General features: G+C 40.6%; 1 pseudogene; it reads left to right on the forward strand.

The window, feature by feature from the left end:
- The first annotated feature begins 3,613 nt into the window (after positions 1-3,613).
- Positions 3,614-4,321, forward strand: LOC102850959 (annotated as a pseudogene).
- The last annotated feature ends 18,765 nt before the right edge of the window (positions 4,322-23,086 follow it).

Consider the following 23,086-nt stretch of genomic DNA (forward strand, 5'->3'; position numbering starts at 1 on the left):
TATCCTCCCACAACTCGTTTGCTCTTCGCTCATTAGTGTTCAAGGCTCCAAACCTGTTCCTGAGATGGTTCTGAAATTCAGGTGAGATAGACTCAAAGTCATATCTTGGTTGCCTTGGATTTGGTTTAATTTTCCTCAGCTTCAGCTTGAACTTGCATATGAGTAGTTGGTGGTCTGTTCCACAATCAGTTCCTGGCCTAGTTTTCACAGCTGATATTGAGCTTCTCCAGCAGTTCTTTCCACAGATGTAATAGATATGATTCCTATGCATACCATCAGGTGAAATCCAAGTATATAATCTGCGTTTATGGCTCTTTAAAAAACGTATTTGCTATGAATAAGTCCTTGATTGTGCAAAATTCAATCATTCTCTCTCCAGCTCCATTTCTGTCACCGAGCATGATACGCAGGAAGACATCGAGGTGATCAATTTACCTCCATCAAGGTGGTTCCCACTCACAGAGACCTTTCATCAGGTTTCTGAGGCCGTAAATTGCAATCTCGCATGATACCAGTGGCAGATTCGAACTGCCGCCGCGATATAGCCTTTGGGCGAGCAGTCCAACTAGCTGTGACGATGCTACCAGACTCTGCAATGGTGGGTCATATCTGATGAACTATATTCAGTTCTAGGTGCCTTTAAAGGAAATATTTTTGTCCAAATTAGAGAGTTCCCACAGGACTAAACAGGTTAGTGGAGAGTCAACAGGAAAGGCCAATGTTGACCTCAAAGAAGAAACTACTAGGGGAGCTCTGGTGGCCTAGTGGCAAGAATCTGTACTGCAATCCCAAAGGCACACGGTTCAAATCCACCAGATGCTCTGCCGGAGAAGGAGGGACAATTTCCTCCTGTACCGGTCAGATCTGATTTGACGGTACATGCACAAAAAATAATAAAATGTAAAAAAAAATTTCTAAAACAAAAAAAATTAAAAAAAAAAGAAGAAACTACTCTAAGGGATGATTTTGTGGGGTTAATTTCTTGGTTTGCTTATTCATACACATTGTGTTCCATTCCTAGACATTGTGTTTCATACACTCTTTTGTACACATTGTGTTTTAAATAATTAATTGCTATTTATCTATGGCTGTAACCACCCTGTCTTTTCAAGTCCCCATTGAATCTTTCCTGTTCCTTCACCCCCACCACTAACTTCTTCTTACCTAGTTATTTTCCCTTTTCCCTTTCTCTGCCCCCTTTCCTCCTCCCCTTTTGAACATTTGTACATGTCTTACTTAGTTATCCTCTTATTTTCTTTTTTTTTTTTACGGCTCTTTACATTTTATTTATGACAAACAGCACCCCCAGGCCTCGCCATCAGAAGTTCTTGGACACGATGCCGTATCCTCTTATTTTCACAATAATGATCATATGCAATACTTGTCTTTATGAGACTGAGTTATTTCACTCAGCATAAAGCTCTCTAATCTCTTCCAAGTTATGTAGTATTTTACAAAGTTGTTGATGTTTAGTGCTGTGTAGTCTTCCATGGTGTGAGTCCACAATTTCTCAACCTTTTCATTTGGTGTGAGCATTTGGGCTGTTTCCATGTTCTTGGAATTGTGAACAACACTGCTATGAACATAAGTGCACACATCTCCGTGTCACAATTTGGATTTCCTTGGGTTATATATTCCTAGCAATGGAATAGCTGGGTCATATAGGATTTCTATAGTCAGCTTTTTGAAGAAATGCTCATGATTTTGTTTTCAGGTATATCAAGAACTGTCATGGAGAAATAAGTTTTCCTGAAGAGAAAGACAGACTTTCACTCAACGTACAGAAGTTCCATGGGCCTGGGCACTAGGTATGTTGTTGCTGTTGTTATGTGCCATCAAGTCAGAACCGAGCCATAGCTGACCCTCCAGCAACTTTTCAGAGGCAGTAAATCACATAGGAAGTGATTAACCGTCATTCTCCAGTGGAGCAGCTGGTGGATTCATACCACGTGCCTTTGGGATTGCAGCGCAGCTTCTTACCACTAGGCCACCAGAGCTCCTAGCACTAAGGGTGATAATGGAAAATTGGCCACCATCACCATGGTTTATTCAGAAGACTGCAGAGAGAACTTCAGCATCAGATCTGGTTGGACCCATGGCCAAGTCTAAGATGGCCTTTAGAAAATAACTTTCTCCACCTTGAGAAAATGTAATTCACAAGTGATTTTGCTGCTTAGAGCTTAGATTACTTTAGCTGGGAAGAACATTCCATGCATTCTTTTAGTATTAAGGACTAAGAACAGGAAGTATTATGTTCAATAAATATAAAAAGTAGTGATTATTGAGATGTTTCAGCTAAATACTATGCCAGAGAAGGGAAAAGATGAAGGGAAATTGAGAAAGAATTTGGAGGAAAACACTAAAAGTGAAGAAAGAGAGAAATGGGAAAGGAATACGAGAAAATGAAGTGAAATATAATTTTTTTCCTCCTTTTTCTTCTTTTTTCTGAAGCATGGGACACACCCTGAGCAGCGTAAGAGAAAGATATTTTGTGATGTTTTAATTTTATTTTATATTTTAAATATATATATATATGAATATATTTTGCTTTATTTTTCATTATTATGCCTTCTTTTTAGAGGAGTTTCTGTTTCACAATAAAACTGCACAAAAAGTAGATCATTCCCAAATGTTCTACTTTTCCCTGCATACAGTTTTCCATGTTGTTAGCATTTTACTGGGATGTGGTACGTTTGTGACTATTAAGGAGCCCTTACTGATGCATTATTATTCACTTAAGTCCGTCATGTACCTTAAGGCTCACACTTTGTATTATACGATTCTAAAGGTTTTGACAAATGTATGTCATGTGTTCACCATTACAGTATCTTGTAGAACAGTTTTACTACCTTAAAAATGTTTTGTGCTTTGTCTTTTCATACTCCCCTGCCTTTGAGCCCCTGAAAACTGGATCTTTTTATTGTTTCTACAGTTTTGTCTTTCCAGGTATGTAACTGGAATCATGCAGTATGTAGCCTTTTCTAACCGATTTCTTACACTTTAAGTATACATTAATTTTTATTTAACTTTTCACCCTTTAATAGCTCATTTCTTTTTATTAGTAAAGATTACTCCATTATCTAAGGAGCTTTGGTGGCCTAGTGGTAAGGAACTGTGTTGTAACCCCAAAGACTTGCAGTTCAAATCCGAAAATTGCACTGTGAGACAGAGATGGAATTTACTTTCTCTGAAAACCAGTGGAGGGTCAGTTCTGGTTCAGTTCTGATGCAATGGAACACAAGAACAACTCCATCACTGACTGCATCAAAGTTCTTATATTCAATTATTAAAAGATGTTTTAGTAGCTTACTTTTTTTGCCTATTGTTAAAAAGTCTGCTATAAATATTAGTGTCCATGTATCTGTGCACATGTTTCTGTGTGGGCATAAATTTTTTGGTTTATTTGGATAAATGCCTAGAAGAACAATTTCTGATAAAACTAAGTTTAGCTTTGTAAGAAATTGTCTTCCAGGCCCACCCACCTGCCCTTCCGCACAGCCAGGCTGGCTGTTCGGTGTGTGTGTGTGTGTGTGTGTGTGTGTGTGTGTGTGTGTGTTCCTTCTCCACCTTTCCTCACTCAGCGGCCTGACTCTCTCCCTCCTTCCCTCAGAGGATGTCTGCCTTCCAGATCAACCTCAACCCACTCAAGGAGCTGCTCGGCTTCGTCAAAGTCCTCGAGTGGATTGCATCCATCTTTGCTTTTGCCACCTGTGCAGGTTTCAAGGAGAAAACGGAAATTCCAGTGCGTTGCCCTAAAAATAGGGACAATAAAACTGTTACAGCTACTTTTGATTACCTATTCAGGTTGAATCAGGTGTCGTTTCAGGATGCTCCAGCAGTAAACGTGTGCGGTATAAAAGGGAACGATTACGTTCTTAGAGGAGATTACTCTTCTCTGCACAATTCTGTTACATTCGCGGTCTTTGTCTTCCTGTACTATATTGCAGCTCTTCTGCTTTACGTTGGTTATACAAACCTCTATCGGAAACTTCCCATGATTGACTTTATCACTCTTGTTACCACTTTTCTGTGGTTGGTGGACACTTCAGTTTGGGCTAAAGCTCTTACAGATATTAAAGCAGCTACCGGTCACAACATAATCCAGGAACTGGAGCCTTGTAAGCATTCAGGAGTGAACTGCAATTTCAGCTTGGTGACCAGTATGGGATCCCTAAATGTATCTGTAATTTTTGGATTTTTGAATGTGATTCTTTAGGGAGGAAACGCTTGGTTTGTACACAAGGAGACCAGCATACACAGTCCATCAAATACTTCTACGTCCCATGGCCAAAGAAATATCCCACCTGCTGCTGGAATATAATTAAAGGGAGAAATAAACTGTGTGAAATACATGTGTATATTATGACTTGTTGACAACATCTTGAGTAGCAATTGTTTGTTTCCATAATAAATAATTTTTCAATTAATTGGTGGGTTTAAACATTTACTGCCTTTTACGTAAAGCTTGAGTCTTTCCTTGAAATTTAAAATGTAAATATATTCTCTTGTGTAAATTTTAAGTTCAGGGGCCTATTGTGAGGATGATACATCTTTTTAAGTGAACAATATTTCTTCACTGAATTGTTTGCCTTCCAAAGTATTTACACTTAAGCCTTAACATATATCTTTATTAAGAAAACAGTTATATTGTCATTATCATAAAAGGAGAACTTACATTTGGAATATACACTACTGTAAGTTTGTACAGATCATATACCTAAGACCTGTCTTTGTTTAAGAAAGCTTTAATTATATAAATCCTACTTAGGAAAAACTTTGAATTTAAAATTATATATCTGCCTACTGTTCACATTTCAAAAGTTTTCAGTTACACTAACTGGGCATGTGCTTCCTTCTCTCTCAATGACCTGTAGTACTTACTAAGTGCACTAAAATTACTTTGAGAGCAGAGGCTGGACATTTCCGATAGATGTTTATGTAATAATTTTCTCTAGCATAAGCTTCCATTGGGCTGCTTGCTCAATAGACTTGCTATATAGGTAGAAGAAAACAGCTCAACAAGGTATTTTGATATGTGTGGGCATTACTCTTAGTGATACATGTTTTCCTTTGTTATTCATGCTACTTAAGCATAGATTGAGACCTTATCTTCTGAGTAAACCATTGGTTTTTGACAGACTCTTTATTTGTCAAAGAAAATTAAGATTGTGTTGTACTTTTGATGCTTTTAACATTTACAGTCAGCGAAGTTACTTTTTGGAGTTTTTTGAAAGCCAGTGGGATCAGAGTTCATATTTATGTTCATTATTATTTCCATAAATGAATAATTAAGAAATTATGCATTGTAAACAAAGGAACATATGTGAGCTATATTATGGGTGCACATTGTTGACATACATATGCGGGTATATTTTGAGTGCAGAACTCATTCACATTTTGCCTCCTGATCTTTTTGTTCTACTGGGATCCATTCTTGCAACATGATTGTTTTATGTGAAACATATCTTGCTACTGTATTATTTTTGTTGCTTTTGTTCATGACAAGAACTGTCAGTATGAGAATGAATAGCTTTAATGCAACCATCCTAATAAAGAAGTTAAAGAAAAAAAAAAAGAACTTGTCTTCCAGACACCTTATACAATGCATGTACCATTTCACATTCCCACTAGCTGTGAAAATTGCTCCACATCCTCACTAGTTGTTGATGTTGTCAGTGTTTTACATTTAATGGTGCAAATCCACCAGTTGCTCTACTAGGGAAAGATGGGCAATCAACTCTGGTGAGATTTACTGTCTCTGAAAACCCATTGGAAGGTCAGCCATAGGTCAGTTCCAAGTTGTTTCAACGGAAACAAATTAAGTATTTAGGGAGCTCTGGTGGCCTAATGGGATGAAGCTGCACTGCCAACCCAAAGACAGACAGTTCGAATCCACCAGCTGCTTTGCTGGAGAAGGATGGGCAACCTCCTTCTGTGTACTATTCAGCCTCTGAAAACCAGCAAGAGGGCAAACTGGGGGTCAGTTCCAACTCAGTGATACAAAGCAACAACAATAGCAACATTAGGTGTATAGAGAGGTTTGGTGGTATAGTTTGTAAAGCGTTGTACTGGTAACGCAAAGACTGGAGTTTGGTTTCACCAACTGCTCCGCTGGAGAAAGAGGAGCGTTCTCTTCCTGTGCCATTTATAGCCTTGGAAACCCACCAATCAGATGGAAGTGAGAGAAAGAGAATGGTGTGTAAGGAGCACTGGCCACACAGTGGTGAAGTGCTCAGTCTGTGTTGATCTGACAGTAATAGGCACCATGGTGCAAGATGGTTAAGGTTGTGTGCCAACTTGGATGGGCCATAATTCTCAGTGACTTGGCAGGTCTAGAATGATATGATTTGGCATGTATGTAATGATATAATTTAGTAATTACGTAATTTAGCAGTTATGATGTTGTCATCTTCTAGTTTGTGATCTGATGCAATCATCATCCTATTTAACAAAGTGCCAATTTTCACTGATTGGTTTGGTCTTTGAACTCTACTAACTATATTGGTAAATGGGGAGTTTGTTGTTGTTATTGTTAAGTGTCATCAAGTTGAATACGACTCATAGTAATCCCATGAACAAAAGATCTGAACCCTGCTCTATCCTGTGCCATCCTCACACTTTCTGAAGCACAAGTGTCCGTTATAATAGTAACTGTGTCAGTCCACCTGGTTAAGTGGCTTCCTCTCCTTTGCTGACCCTTTACCCTTCCCAGCATTATATCTTTCTCCAAAGAATAGCACCTCTTGGCAACATATTCAAAGTGTATGGGGTGAAGCCTCATCATTCTTGCCTCCAAAAAGCACACCAGCTGTCCTCTCTCCATGAACTATCTGTTCATTCTCTTGGCCATCCATGGGATGTTCAGTGCTCTTCTCCACCACCACAGCTCAATTCTTCTATCATCTCCATTCATTGTTCAGATCTCAGATGCATAGCAAGTGATAGGAAAGATAGTATGGCCTGAATCAGACACACCTTAGTCCTCAAACTGGTATCATTACTCAATAATTTGGAAAGGTCCCTAACTGCAGATTTTCCCAGTGCAATGTGCCTCCTTATCTCCTGACTTCTGGTATCAAGGGTGTTAATTGTGGATCCAAGCAAGATGAAGCTGTGGATAATTTCAATCTCTTCTCCATCCACCATAATGCTGCCTGTTGGTCCAATGGTAAGAATTTTTGTCTTCTTGACATTGAGATGCAATCCATACTGAAGGCTGTATTACTTGATCTTCAGCAACAAGTGCTTCAAGTCCTCCACCCTTTAAGCAAGCAAGACTGTGTCATCTGCCTAACCCAGGTTATTGATTAGTCTAACAGGGGAGTAGATGTATTTTATTACATGTATACTTAAGTAGGGAACTCTGGTAGTAAGGACTTGCACTGCCAAACTAAAGGTGAATGGTTCAATTCCACCAGCTGCTCTTTAGGAGAAAGGCTATTTCCTCCTGTGAGATTTGCAACCTCTGAAAACCCACTAGGGGATCAGTCATGAATCAGTTCTGACTTATCAGCACATAACAGCACAACTTACTTAAATATTTTTTATGATCATTTAAATCATGTTATGTTTTTCATTTCAAATTCCACCTACTTTTATTTCATAGATAGGAAAGTAATTTATCTTTGCATATTAACCTTGCATCCACAGCTTCACTATATTATTTCTAGGAGTTTCTTAATTTTTTAAAAAAATTTCTACTTATTCATATAATCTGTAGGCAGAGATAGTTTCACTTCTTTCTTCCTGATCAATGTATCTTTTGAGTTTTGGTTGTGTTGTGTTTTTTTTTTTTTTTTCTGATCTAGTATTAACTAGAACGCCTGAAATGATGAGGAGTAAGAGTGACGAGAATCTCCATGCTTTAATGTTTTTTTTCTTTTATATTGGTTTGCTTACAAAATTTTCTTGCTATTGTGAATAATACCGCTGTGAATATTGGTACATTTATGTCTCAGTTAAATTTTCCTCAGAGTATATTCCTAGCAGTGGAATGGGGTCATATGGGATTTCCATGTTCACCTTTTTAAGGAAATGCCAAGCTGCTTTCCAGATTGGCTGCATCATATTGCAATCCTTGCTTTATTCTTGATGGGAGAAATCATCTAGTTTTTTTGACCATTAAGTATGGTGTTAGGTATAAGGTTTTTTTTTTGTTCAACTTGAGGAAGTTGCCCTTGATATATGAACTTTTAATAATCAAATACTTTCATAACCTACATTATGCCTTCCACGGGTAATTATTCTCAAGCTGTTACTTTTTGTGTTTACTGTCATATTTACACATTACATTTCTATTTCTTTATTTTTCCCTAGTTTCAAGCGTCAGTCATCCTCATTCTGGGGATAAGAGTTAGCTCTCTTTTAGTCTTTTTTCTATATCACATGTATTTCACTCTTCTACCAGAAATTCAAGCTAGATTTGGAAGACATGAAATAAGAGATCACATTGTTGATATCAGATCAATCTTAACTGAAAGTGCTGAATGAGTACCAGAAAGAGATTTACCCATACTGTACTGACCACGCATAGACAGTTTAACTGTTTTGATCATATACTCTGGTAACCTAGTGGTAAGAAGCTGAGCTGCAATCCTGAAGGCACAACATTCAATCCACCAGCTGCTCCACTGGAGAAAGATAGATAATCTACTCCTGTGTGATTAACTGCTTCTGAAAACCTGCTGGAAGGTCAGTTATGTGTCAGTTCTAACTCAGCGGTGCACAACAATCTTTGTACTAAGCAAGTAATCCATGGAACTAAGTGATCTGAAGAAGAATCCAAATTGGAGGACGACTCATTAACAACCAGTGAAGACTCATTATATGCAGATGACATATCTTGTTTCCTGAAAGCAGAGAGGACATGAAGCATTTGTTGATGAAGATTTTAAAAAAACCTCTACATCCTTCAGTGTAGATTACACCTCAATGTAAAGAAAAGAAAATCCTCACAAGCAGGCCAATAAACATTATGATAAATGCAGAGAAGACTGCAATTATCTATAATCAGCACCTCTAAAAGCAACAGTCAAGAAATCAAACTATGCATTGTACTAGACAAATCTACTGTCACAGACCTCTTAAAAGTGTTCAAGAGCCAAGATGTCATTTTGAGGACTAAAGTGTATGCCTCAAGCTATTTTCAATCACTTTATATATACATGAAAACTGAACAATGAATAAGAAATACCAAAGAAGAATTGATGCCTTTGAATTATGGTTTTGACAAAATACATGAAATATACTGTGGCTGTTAGAAGAATGAACAAATATGTGTTGGAAGAAATACAACCAGAAAGTTCTTGAGCAACAAGGATGGCAGACTTTATCTTAGTAACTTTGACCATGTTATCAGAAGAACTAGTCACTGGAGGAGGAGATCATGCTTGGTAGTCAGCAGAAAATATAAAGACCTTCAACAAGATGAATTGGCACCGTGGCTGCAGCCATGGATGCAAGCAGCAACCATCGTGTTGGTCAGGATGGGGTAATGTTTCATCTTGTTGATAAAGGGTCATTAGAACAACATTAAGAACTTCAGTCCCTCATTTCATTTTCCATGTTGTTGTCAGAATCAAGCCTACTGATATTTGTTGTTGTTTAATGCCATCGAGTCATAGACAACTCATAGCGACCCTATGAACAAACAGCCTGAGCACTGTTCGTACATAGAGTTTCCGGAGGCAAGCCATTTTGGAAGTGGATGCCGCTCCTGCTTCCAGGCTTGATTTAGTCAGGAGGCTCCAGCCAACATTGTCCGCCATGGGTGCCCATTACCACGACTGGCACATCACTATCACAGGGTTCAGCATCACAACAACCACGAGTTACCTCTGTACAGCAACGCACAGACCAGTGCTATACCACCTAGAAGAATGTTTGACAGGAAGACAATTTGAACGTGGCCGAGGGCCACAGGTGAAAATCACCCACCCCCGGCTTGGTAGCACAGCTTCCTTCCACTAGGCCAACATAGCTCTCTCTCTTGGTCGTCGTCATTGTTAGAGGCAGTAAATCCCATTGGAGAGGATTGCCCATCTTTCTCCCGAAGAGCAGCTGGTGGATTCAAAGGATGTATTTTGCATCAGCAGCCCAATTCCTTATCACTAAGCCACGAGAGCTTTGATTTTTCCCCCCTTCCAAAGTATTAGTCAACTCTAGCCTTCTTCCATTTACAAATTGCATAAATGTGTCATCTGCCACAACAAAACCATTGAGGAAATACTGAAAAATTCAAATCTGAAGCTCCGGGCCACTCCACCAGCTCCCTGTCTCTCAGATGACACTGACTCATTAGATACATGTGCCTACCTACACCTTATCATTCAACCAACGTCTACTTGGCAATTAGCCCACATTTCTCCCCCATAACTAGGGGGATACCATAAATCTTTTCCCCTAAAATATACATTTTTAAAAATATACGTGTCTTTGGAAATCTCCAGCCTGCTAATCATTTGGACTAATAGCACTTGAAGGTGGGTAGGCAGTCTGAGGGAAGTCTGGTTCAGTGCTACTCAGAAAGCATCAGAATGATCTAGCCATTACTTCCATGGACCACTTCCATGATCCTGCCCTGTGCTTGAACTTGAGATGTTCCACTAGGGAGACAGTTGAAGTGCAATGTTCAAGGTATAGTTGAAACAGAATTGTAGCTTCCTTGCATCTGTCTTACCTCCTGGTATGTAATGTCTCCCTAAAGAGTGTGTTTCTACATATTTCTCAGGGTCAATAGTTTTCTCAATTCCCTAATTTCTATTGAAGCTTTTAAAATCACAAATCCAAGTTATTATTATGAGTCATCAAGTCAACTGTAGCTTATAGTGATCCTACAAACAGCAGATTGGTATCTTGCCCTATCCTGTGCCATCCTTTCAATCTCTGACATGCTTGATCCTATTGTTACTATCACTCAAATCCAAGTTAAAGGCAGTGGATTAGAATGTACGCCTGCTGAGATGAATCTGTTTCCTAAGAACCACAGAGATAGAGGGCATTCCTTGCTGTGGGCCATATATCTCCTTCTCTGGAGTGAATCTATTTATCCCCAGAATGTACTGGCTCTCTGCCACCCACATGGCACCAGGGCTCTCACAGACTGTCCTGCATCCAGCAGGATTTTAGCACGTGCACAGAACAGGCTAACGAATCTCATTATCTTCCTCTGGAAACTCTTTCAGTCCCTTGAAGGTGGAAGGGAGCTGCTGAGGATCCAGACTGCAAGGCAGCCAGCCAGATCTCAGCTGGAGCCGGGGCCTGAGCCAGGGAAACTGCGCGTGAGCAATAACAACCTTCCGCCCTGGTGTCTCCACATCCCCACATGTCACCGGAGGAAGGCCAGGGGCCAGCAGGCTCCGTAGCCAATGTGAGAATAGTCGACTCACCCTTTGGTCACTAAGTTCTCACTTCTTGGGCCCCTGCAACAAGATGGAAAATGAATACCGTCCATCTCATCTCCTCAAGGCTCCTCATAGATCTGCTTCTCTGGAATGCATGTCTCTTGGATCAGAGATGCATAACGATGGATTCTAAGGTCCTTTCCAACTCCTCTGTTCTCTATGAGTTTGTGATTGAAGGTTCCTGACATCAAAGCCTGTTTTCTTTGACAGGTCTTGTCCCCAGCCACAGCTCTGCAGGTGGGCACCTGGAGGGTCATATCTATGATGAGCATACTTCACCTTCAGATAGGACAGAAGTATCTCGGGAGAACATGTATGTATTACTGGGGTGGGTGGGGGTTTAACCCACTATCCAGATGCCGACATGCCCAGCCCACTCTCTTGGCCTCTCTGAACCTTTGAGGCTTCTCAGGCCCCTTCAGTGCTGACATTCCGGTGTTCAGTTAGGCACACTAAGTACGTTGTCTCATGTTACTAGAACAGCTTGGCACATAGTCAAAGCACTGCACAGTCTCTCCAAAGCCCCCCTTTCCAGGCACCAGGGCTTCTTCATCCCTAATCCTTTCTGATGAAGCAGAGTGTACCGCTTGGGGAGTCAGAGAGCTGCCCTGACTGGTGGAGTAGTAAATGCCTCAAGCATATAGTAATTCTGTTTAAGAATTACCTAGTTATGGAAAGGCAATTTGTGGGATGGAGGAATTAAAAGAACAAACGTAGATAGGAAAGGCAATTTGTGGGATGGAGGAATTAAAAGAACAAACATAGATAGCGGGGTCGGCTTTGTAATCCCAAGGCAAATCCTATGTTACAAAAGCAGGGGCTCCCATTCATGCTGTGTTTTTGTTGAGTCAATTCCGTTTCACAGCAACTCTATGTTTTACAGAACAGAACCACTTCATGGGATTTTTCTTGACTATGATCCAAAACCAGCAGATGGCCAAGCCTTTTCTTCTGTGGTACCCCTGGATGGGTTTGAACCACCAATCTTTAAGTTAGCAGTTGAGCACAGATCATTTATGCCACCCAGGGACATTGTAGCTACTGGAGTTGTGCAGTGTGCTAGCCAACTTTCCCCCTCACTCTAAAAGAAAAAGAATTCTTGAGCATATTATGTATGTATATAGAAAGAACAAGGACAAGATGTGTTATATTTCCAGAATCGACTTATCAGACAAACTTTAACCATCCTGGCAGATGGACTTGGTGTAAAAAATAAAGGGACATGCTGAGTCTCAAAACTCTTTCATCTCATCCTCATTAAACAAAGGCCATTTCCTCACTATTCTCAGCTTCTTTATGTCGAGAAATAAACTTTGCAATTGATGCAGGAGATCTAGTATTATGCATTGAGTTGTCTTCTCAAAATATAAGTTGACATTCTAACCTTTATATTTGTGAATATAATCCACTTGGAGATAGGATTTTCTTGTTGTTAGGTGCCATCAAGTCGAGTATGACCCATAGCAACTCTATGAACAACAGATCTGAACCCTGTCCTTCTCTGTGCCATCTCACACTTCCTGACACATGAGAGCCCATTGCAGCAGTCACCGTGTCAATCCATCTGGTTGAGGGTCTTCTTTTCCTTTGTCGACCCTCTGCCTTTCTAAGCATCATGTTCCTCTCTAAGGAATAGCCCCTCCTAGCAACAAGCCTGAAGTATCTGAGGCAAAGCTTCATCCACATTTTATACCCTTGGTACCAGCAGTTAGGAAATTAGCTGACATACTGCACTGGGAAAGTCTGCCGTTAGGGACCTTTCCAAATTATTGAGAAATAATGATGTCAGTTTGAGGATTAAGGTGTGACTGATTCAGTCAATGGTCTTTCTGGTCACTTGCTTTACAGCTGAGCGTTGGACAATGAATAAGGATGACAGAAGAAGAATTGATGCCTTTGAGCTATGGTGTTGGAGAAGAGCACTGAGCATTCCATGGACAGGCAAAAGAACAAACAAATATGTCTTGAAGCTCTTTGGAGGCAAGAATGGATTTTCTTAGACAAGGTTAATGAGGTCATACCAGTGTTGGATGTGTCCCAAATCTAATGGCTTCTGAGCGATATGAAGAACAGATTAGACTCTGAGACAAATACACATGAAGAAAAACGGATGCCACACAGGATCTCCGAGGACCTTGAAACACCAGGTTTGCCTGCAGAGAAGGAATTGGCAAGCCCTGTTTAGATTAGCCTCCAGATCTGTGAGAAAATTCCTGTTCTCTAAAGTCACCCATTTATGGTGTTTCCATTATAGCAATTCTAGGAAACAAAGAAGACTAAGGAGAATGGAGGGACTCGAACTCGAACTTGAGCCCAAGCCTCGGCTCAGCTCACTGTCCTCTGAAGTCACTGCCGAGCAGTCCGAGGCTGCTGCTGCCCCCCAAAGCCAGCTCCTGCTCTACTCTGAACTAAACTCTTTGCAGTTCTCTTTGTTTTGTTTTATGGCTATCCTCCCCTGCCACTACAGTGCAAGCTTCTGGAGAAGAGATTGGATGTGGAAGAAGCCCTCCTTCCAGAAGCTGGTGTGGTCCTTGTCAGGGCTGTGGGGACCCCTGTGGGCCTGGGGCCACAGGGCCTTCAACATACACTGCTTACACACCCTGACTTAGCAATCATTCCGTCTCAGCGTCACCTGTTACTTTCCATTTCTGTGAAGAATAGCATTTTCTAGGTTCCAAATGGAAAGATTTATTTTGTTATAAACAAGAGATATAAGGAAGTAGGAGTTTGTGGATAAAATGTAAATAATTTTCAGGGAGCTCTTCTGTAAATGTTCACTAAAACTAATAAAATTTAATAATTTTTTTTTTTTCTTAAAAAACAAAGGGAGCTCTGGTGGCCTAGTGGCGAGAAGCTGCACTGCAATCCCAGAGGTGTGTGGTTTTAATCCACCAGGTGCTCTGCTGGAGAAGGAGGGACAATCTCCTCCTGTACCAGTCAGATCTGATTTGACGGTACACAAATAATGTTGATGATGATGATGTAAATAATTTTCTCCCCACTGGAAAAGAATCTGCATTGTATCTGAATTTATTTAATTTTTTTTCCTTACAATTGAGGTCTTTATTAGCATGTTTTACCTCTGGAAGTGTATACTTAGGCATAATTAGATTTCCTTTATATCCAGAGAACCTACAGCTCAGGGTCTGATTTGTACTATGCCATACCGGCTTACCACCAATATTTCTAAAACTCTATGCCAGGGAGAACAGCACTTTTAACACTTTAAAAATAGTGTTTCGGGTACATGCAGTCTCCTAGGTATATGCCTGTCTTTCAAATACATGGGTCATTTTGTATTAAATGTTATCAAGGAGCTCTGGTAGTGCACTCTGTAGAGAGCTGGGCTTCTACCTCAAATGCCATTCTTTCTGGTGGTTCAAATCTGCCAGCGTCTTCATGGGAGAAAGATGGGCAATCTCCTGTGTGATTTAGAGCCTTGGAAACTCCATGGAGGATCAGCTATGGGTTAGTTTCAAGTTGGTGGCAATTAGTTTGAGTTTTGAGTTGCAATTCTGTTTTATGATTCTATCTTAGCAATATGTAGGCCCCCTTTAATCAATGGTTCCTGTTAGTCCATAGCTCCCCATTCCTGTGATAGGCAAGCTCTGCTTGCTCGTCTGAAACTATTAGAGCTAAATCACGTCCCCTCTTTGAGAGAGCAGGGATGATCTGAAGGTGATGAATTCAAACCTCAGGTCTGAGATTCTCTCCTCCTCTGAATGATGAAGACACTAAGTGCTGGTTTCCCCTCGTAGGGAAAACTCCCACTCCCAGTCCTAACAGCTCTGGTGGCCTGCTAGAAAGGAGCTGTGCTGCCAACTCAAAGGCACGTGGTTTGGATCCAGCAGCTTCTCTGTGGAAGAAAGATGAGCAATCTGTTTCCACGTGACCTATGCCTTCCGATAACACACCAGAGAGTCAGTTATGGGTCGGATCTGACTTGATGGTACCTAATAACAACTCCCAGCCAGTCTTAAGAGGATGCCTGTCACTGAGAAGCTGGAAGCCATATCCACATACTTGGAAATTATTGAACAATATCATTCCAGCACCCCTCTCTCTTATCCTGCCCTACCCCCACTCCAGATAACATCACTCAGGAACCAAAAAAGCACACTGATTGTTTTAACTGAGGGACTTTAACATAAAGACTTGCTAACAAGGTATTACAGGAGCCCTGATGGTATTAACCCTGATGGCTAGCAGTTCAAACACACCCAGGAACTTAGGGAGAAAGGCCTAGACTTCTGCTCCCATTTAAAAAATTAGTCCAGAAAATCCTGTTGACTTGTTCTACTCTATTACATGATGTCCCTAAGAGTCCGTATTAACATGACTGTACCCAAGAGCAGGGAGCTCACTAGGCCTCGTCGGTAGTAAGTTGTGCAGCTAACCAAAAATGATGCCTTTCTGGTGCTTCCCATCAGCCATTTCTCCACTGGGAGAAAGATGGACATTCCCATCCCTCAACATTTACAGCTACTGAAAACCAGCTGGCAGGTCAGCCATGGATCAGTTCCAACGGGACAGCAATGAGATGAGATGTCATGGTGATGAGATGCCCTCAACAGCAAGGTGGTGTGAGATTGTGACCAGGGAACTGGAAGGGGTAAGGAGGACATCACAGAGCCAGACACCAGCCGGCTGTGGGGTCTGTGCTCTGGGAAGCGGTGGTGGGAATGTGTCTCCTTCCTTTCATACGTGAGGGGTAAATGATAAAGCCTCCCCTTGTCCTCTCTGCCACTCTGTCAGTGTTATTCTCTGAGGAACACTGGCCTCTCCATCACTTTTTGGAAATTGCTCTAAAATTAGCCTTGTAAGAATAGAATTTTTTTTTTTCAACCAGGGAAAGTATGTGTTGGATAGAGAGGACTTTAACGAAATATGCTGGTTGAAGCTTTCTCATTTGTAACCACCTTCCTTTCTTCTATCTTTCTGCTCCCCTACTTCATGCCCCATCTCCCCACTGTGCACAGCTCTCCCTTTGCTCATGGCCTGAAAGGTGACCTTTAGAACTGAGGGTGCGTAAGATCTCACTATTCTGAACAATTTAACTGCGTGTTCTTTAACACATGCATACACTCTGATGGTTATTGGAAAACTGTCACAATGATCAATGATTCTTCAAAATATAAAGCCCAGAGGATCATTTCTTTTGTTTTATAGGAAAACACTGATTTAAAAAAAAAATACAAAATACCTGAGTTTTTCTCTCAGGGATTGTGATGAGATTGGATTTAAGGATGGGGATTTTACAAGCTCCTCAGACAGTTCAGAAGTGTATTCAATGATGAGAAAATGCCCTAAAGGATATTCCAAAAGTAAGATAAAGAAATAAGCCAAGAAGATTCTGACCCATGGTGACCACATGTACTACACAGTAGAACCGAACACCATATGATTTTCTTAACCTGAAGCCAGGGTAGGATGCTCCTTAGAGGCAAGGATGGTAAGACTTTGCCTCACATCCTTTGGGCATGTTGTCAGGAGAGGTCAGTCCTTGGAAGGGATCACCATGCTGAGAAAGCAGCAAAGGAGAGGAATATTCTCAATGAGAGGGACTGACAGACACACTGACTGCAATAAGGGGCCTTACGCACTGCAAAGATTGTGAGGAGAGTGCAAGATGGGGCAGGGTATCAAGCTGTTGTACAAAGCACCCACAGCACCTAGTGACCGCAACCACTGCTATCTTTACGGAAACAAAGTGCCAAACCTTTCTTCTGGAGAACCACTAGGTAGGCTCCAACTTCTAATCTTCCGGGGTGACAGCTGAGCACAAACTATGCCACCCATGAAGTTTATAATGTAGAGAAATGTAAGGGCCTCAAGACAATCCTTTAGTGCAGTCAATTACTGCTATCTAATGTTGACCCCACTCCAACTCATGGGTTTGAGCAAGAATGTTTAACTTACCCTGAACTCTTTCTATGATATGACTTGTTCCAGAGTTCCAACAATGCTGCAGGCTATGAAATTTTTCTTTCTTCTACTGCAAATTTTGATTTCTTTAATGAGAAAGAATTTAATTACCTTGGACTTTAGCAACATTCATTAGCTTGCTTCCTAACAGCTGTACAAAGCTTGTCTTCTAGCTCGAGGCAAAATCTGCCTTTTCCTTCCCAGCCATGCCAAAAGAGAAGGATCATGGTCACATAACTTGTCCCCTTTCCAGCAGCAAGAACCCATCTGCTTCTCCCAAGAGGTGGAGGTGGGGGGTGGGATTGAAAGCACTCTTATGTAGAATAAACAGCAAAATTTTGAAATCGAGATGTGATGTGATTTTTATTATAGAAGATATTTAGGAAATGATCCTGTGCAGATCTCACGTGTCATTATCAATTTTCTTTTTGTCTTTAATAAGGTTAAATTATGTGGTTGGGAGAGTGAAGAATGTATACTAGGTTAGGACATAGTATTTCAAAAGAAGAAAACAAACCAGCAGATGGGTACTATTCTGAGCGAGTTAATTGGAATGGGAAGTAGTGGAAAAGAAACAAAAGATGAGCCAAGTTCAGATGCTAACGCTGATTGCACGTAGTACAAACGCTTGCTAGGGAAGAGTGGCTTTTTTTTTCAGTTCCTTCCCTGGCAAGGTTCACACAGAAATACTGATATAGCTGTGTTTGGTAACATCATAGCATCTCACTCATTCGCCATTGTTCAAAGTTCATTGGTGCTGCAAATTGTTAACACAGTTAGCTACCAGCCAAAGGTCAGCAGTTTGAGTCCACTCAGAGGTGCCTCAGAAGAAAGGCCTAGTGATCTGCATTAGCAAAGTCAGCCGCTAAGTTGGAATCAATTTGTCTGCTCTTGCTCTCCCTCTCCTTCTCCTTCTCCCTCTCCCACTCCTCTCCCTTTCCCCGCTCCCCTCCCTCTCCCTCGCCCTCGCTCTCTCCCTCTCTCTCCTTTATCTCTCTTTTGGCTAAGTAATGGAGTGAGGTTTTGTTTACTGTTTTTGTGTATGCATGTCTTTCTAAAAATATACTTTATGATTCATTATTTTGTCTTCCAATTTTTAAAGTAATTTAAAAATGTGTTTTATTTGAGTGAAAGTTTACAAGTCCCACTGGATTTTTTTTCAGACAATTATTCATAGGCATTAATTGCCATTGACTGATGCAATTAACTTACTATGATGTCTAAGCACACACTTATTGCATATTGCTGCTCCCTTCACCCACCTTTTCTTTTAAGATTGTCCTTTTCTTTCCTGGTCACCTCCATTTAATCTGTAATGTATGTCCTATTCCAGATTGTTAATTGCAATTCACATAATGTCTGATAGTCTCTTGAATTCAGGATGACCTTCCTTTCACCTGCTCTAATACATGTTCTATCTATTCTTTCTTTTACCACTCTCCTCGTAACAAAATGCTTGGCAAACAAAAAACTTCTTTATACTGGTTAGCATTGATTTTTTTTAAACACAATTTGGATGGTATATTTTAAAAATGATTGTGTTGTTGCTTTTCAAAAGTAGAAGCTAATTGAAATAATGTCCCTTATGATTATTGCAATGTAATTGTAAGGTTCTGGAGAGACTACAGTTAAGTGACAGTTCAAACCCTCCCAGTTGGCTCCACAGGAGGAAGAACTGGCAATGTGCTTCCCTAAAGTCCAAGAAACCCTCTGAGGTAGTTCTACTATGTCACATTGGGCCTTCATAAGTTGGCTTGATGGCATCTAATAACAAAAATAATAGAACTGTGGCATAATAAATGTTCATCTTCCAAGTAAAGGGTGTAGGGGATAGAGACAATCTACCTGACAGAGCCTACTAACACAGAAGCAGTGTCAGTCAGTTCATGTGGCGGCTCTGAGAGTACAAGTCCAGAGCAGGAAGGAGAGGGGTCCCTGGATGGTGTAAACTGTTAACATCCTTTACTAGTAAATGAAAAGTTGGAGGTTTGAGCCGTCCCAGAGGTTTTTATGAAAGAAAGCCTCAGAAATCTATTTCAAAAAAACTTATCTTTGAAAACCTTACTCTGACACCATTCAACAACCACTAGTGTGGTTTCTAGGAGGAAGTGGGGCTCCATAGATCATGCCAAGAAGTGTTGTCCAAAAGTAAGCTCTCATCTTAGGGGACAAGATGATGCTGTGTTCTAAAGCAGGTTATTCTAATACTTGCTGGTGAGATGTGCTTGTTCACAGATACTTATCAAGGTGACAGTTCTTGCTGATGAAGAGGCTGATGTGGGGAAGACTCTTCTCTCTGCAGTCTTGACCAGCCTGGATGGAGGAGGGTCTACCCACCTTTTTTTTTAAAAAAATATGTAATCAGTGAGATTTTTATTCAGGAATGCTCAGACCAAACTTACTTGTAATTAAATATACAACATTTTAAAATATATAACGTTTGACAGATTGAATTCCTTTAGGTTTATTTATAAATAATAGCATGACATGAAGGATGTTGTAGAAAACACTTTAGCAAACTTGCCAAATTAATTACAATATAAGAATTAAGGCAAACTAAAGACCCATTGTTGCCATTTCAATTCTTACTTATGAGTATACCTCTATCATCATTCTGGCTGTAAATCTCCCCCTCCCCACCACCACCACTAGTTTATTTACAAAACTCGAATACAAATTCGAACAAATTCTTTCAATTTCTCTCACACTTCCCACCATCAAATTGTACAACCCAATGATTAATCCCTCACTCCCCCTGCACATCCAAATCCCTTTGCTTCCAGCCTCTCCCACCCCTCCTGGATCCTTAAACTCATTCTAAAATAACAGTTTTACACAATATTCATCCTTGTGGGACTGAGTTAGTTCACTCAGCATAATGTTCTCCAGTCCCTCCCAAATTAGGTAGTAATTTACAAAATCATTGCTCCTGCGTGCTGCATAGTATTTCCATTGTATGAATGTACCATAATTTCTCAATCCATTCATTTGTGGTTGGACATTTGGGCTGTTTCCATATTCTTGCGATTGTGAATAACGCTGCAGTGAACAAATCTGGTGTACAAATGCTGGTGTACAAATCTCCGTTTGTGCTTCAGTTCCCATATTCTCAGGGTATATTCTAAGTAGTGGAATAGCTGGGTCATATAGAATTTCTATGTTCAGCTTTTTTGAGGAGACACCAAGCTGCCTTCCAGAATGGTTGCACCATTAATAAATAAATAAATAAAATTTTATTTCAATTGTGATTTTAATGAATGTTTACAGAGAATCTAGATTTTTCTTCATTCCTTATACCTATTTTTTAGACTAAAGTAGTAATGATAGATTTATTAGAAAATTGTATCTCCAAAGAGACAGACCTCCTCCCCTGAAGGAAATGTGGAGGGGAAGCTCCATCACCTTTGACCAGCACTTGAGTTCTGATGTTCTCCACAAAGAGATAGAAAAAGAAAGAGTTCACAAAAGGGCTATTGGTGAAAGGATGTGAGGAGGAGACAGAGAAGGATGGAGGGAAGAGGCCCCTGAAGGGCTCTCTGTAAGATTCCTGTCTGTAGTGACTGAAGCTTTGGCTCCTGGCCCCCAAATTGCTGTGTTCTGAGAGATCCTCCTGAACCCTGAAGAGATTATTATTGTTGCTTGCTATCAAGTCAGAACTGACCCACCGCTGACACGCCAGCAGGTTATCAGAGGCAATAATTGCACAGGAGGAGATTGCCTGGATGGAGAAGTTGGTGGATAGAAAGGCAAAAAGGGAAGAGATCTTCCCTAGACAACCACAAGCTTGCCTGGAAGTAAGGAGTACTGTCTCCTCCGCCCTCCTTCACTCATATTTAAAAAGTCTCCGTGGTGGCAGTGCCACCCCTGGTCACTGACATTTATCCATAGACTATGTTCCAGGCCTTAAAGTCCGGGAGACTAATTCCTCATTCTTCCCAGCCTCTCTGCCCCAGACATTAACCCTCGTAGACTAGTAAGATTCACCACACAGGACAGAAAGGAGAAGACACCTGCTCTATACCAATGATAGGCATGTGCCCATTTTTCATTTCTAGTCTCTTCGCTCATTGTTAGGGAGCGCTGTTGGCCTAGTGGCAAGAAACTGCACTGGGATCTTTTAAGATCAAATCTACCAGTTTCTCCACAGGAGAAGAGTAGGGAGTTTCCTTCTGTGTGATTAACTGCCTCTGAAAACTCGCTGGAGGGTCAGCGATAGGTCTGTTCAAATGACAGACAACTCAACCCTCATTGTCAAGCTCATAAGCAACAAGCTAGGAGTTCTGGTGGCCTAGACCAGAAGGAGCTGAGCTGCCAGCCCAAAGGCAGGGCTTCTCTGATGGTTCAAAACCACCAGTGGCTCCTCAGAAGAAAGATGGACAACTTCTTCTCACTTGATTTCCAGCTTCAGAAATCCAATGGAGTGTCAGCTCTGAGTGGTTCCGCCTAGGCAACAAGGAGGGTTTTTTCCTTAAAAATGATAGTGGCACTTACGTGATTGTTTTAGCAAAAAATACATATGTAAAACCAAATTATAAAGAGATATCAGGACATAAGACAACCCCAAATTTTGTAAAATAACTACCCTGCATTTCTCAAAATTGTCAATACTATGAAGGGAAAGGCTAAGACACTATTATAGATGATTGTATTGTATGAATGCTACATTTCTTTAATTTGATAATTATACTTAGGCTATATGAGAGAATATTCTTATTCTTATGGAATACATTAAAACATTAAGGGATCATGGGAGATGAGGAGACCCACTGGCGCAGTGGTTAAGTGCTCAGATGTTAACTAACAGGTGCATAGTTAAAATCTGTCAGCTGCTCCCCAGGAGAAGTGGCAGTCAGTTTCTGGAAAGACTTGCAGCATTCGAAACCCTATATGGTGGTTCTACACTGTCCTACCTGGTCATTTTCAGTCAGAATTCTTAGCATTTCAGACGCTGTCTCTTGGATTCACGTTTGCGTTAGTCAACCTCTCACCAGGACCCAAGACTCTACCCCTGTTTTTCTCCATCTGCTCCCCTCTGACAGCACAGCTGACCTCCTGAGAGACAGCTCCCCACCCCGCCCCAGGCTATTAGTAAACAACCCCAATCCTTACAGTGTCAAAGCTCTACGCTTTGGTAGTCTTAGCTCCATAGTTTCTGATAGTAACAAGATAATTTCACTTGGATAAAACTAAGATTTAAAGGAGAAAGAAGTAAATGTTCATTTACCACCCTTAGGTTATATAGAAGTGAGTTGTTTAGTTTCCAAATATTTGGAGATTTTCCAGATTTCTTTCTGCTGTTGATTTATCAGTTAATTACACTGTCAGCAGAGATCATACTGTGCATGACTTCAATCCTTTTGAATTTACTGAGATTTGTTTAATTGCTCAGGATATGCTCTTTCTTGGTAAGTGTCCCAACGACACCAGAAATGAATGTGTACTGTGATGCTGTTGAGTACAGTATTTTATAACTCTCAGTTTGGTGAAATAACTTGATCTGTTGTTTAGCTTTAGCCTTACTGAGTTTATTTATTTATTCTATCGATTATCAAGAAAGCATGTTGAAAATTTCAACAATAATTATGAATTTAACTATTTCACCTTTCACTATCAGTTTTTACTTCATGTGTATTGATTTTGTTATTGTTATTGTTGTTGTTGTTACGTGCTGTCGAGTCGCCTGTGACTCATAGCGACCCTATGTACAACAGCCCTAAACCCTGCTCTATCCTGTGCTGATGGCACTGCCTCTGACACAC

The sequence above is a fragment of the Elephantulus edwardii genome, unplaced genomic scaffold (assembly GCF_000299155.1).
Source record: "Elephantulus edwardii isolate Elephantulus edwardi_28Jun2011 unplaced genomic scaffold, EleEdw1.0 scaffold00038, whole genome shotgun sequence".
NCBI lineage: Eukaryota > Metazoa > Chordata > Mammalia > Macroscelidea > Macroscelididae > Elephantulus > Elephantulus edwardii.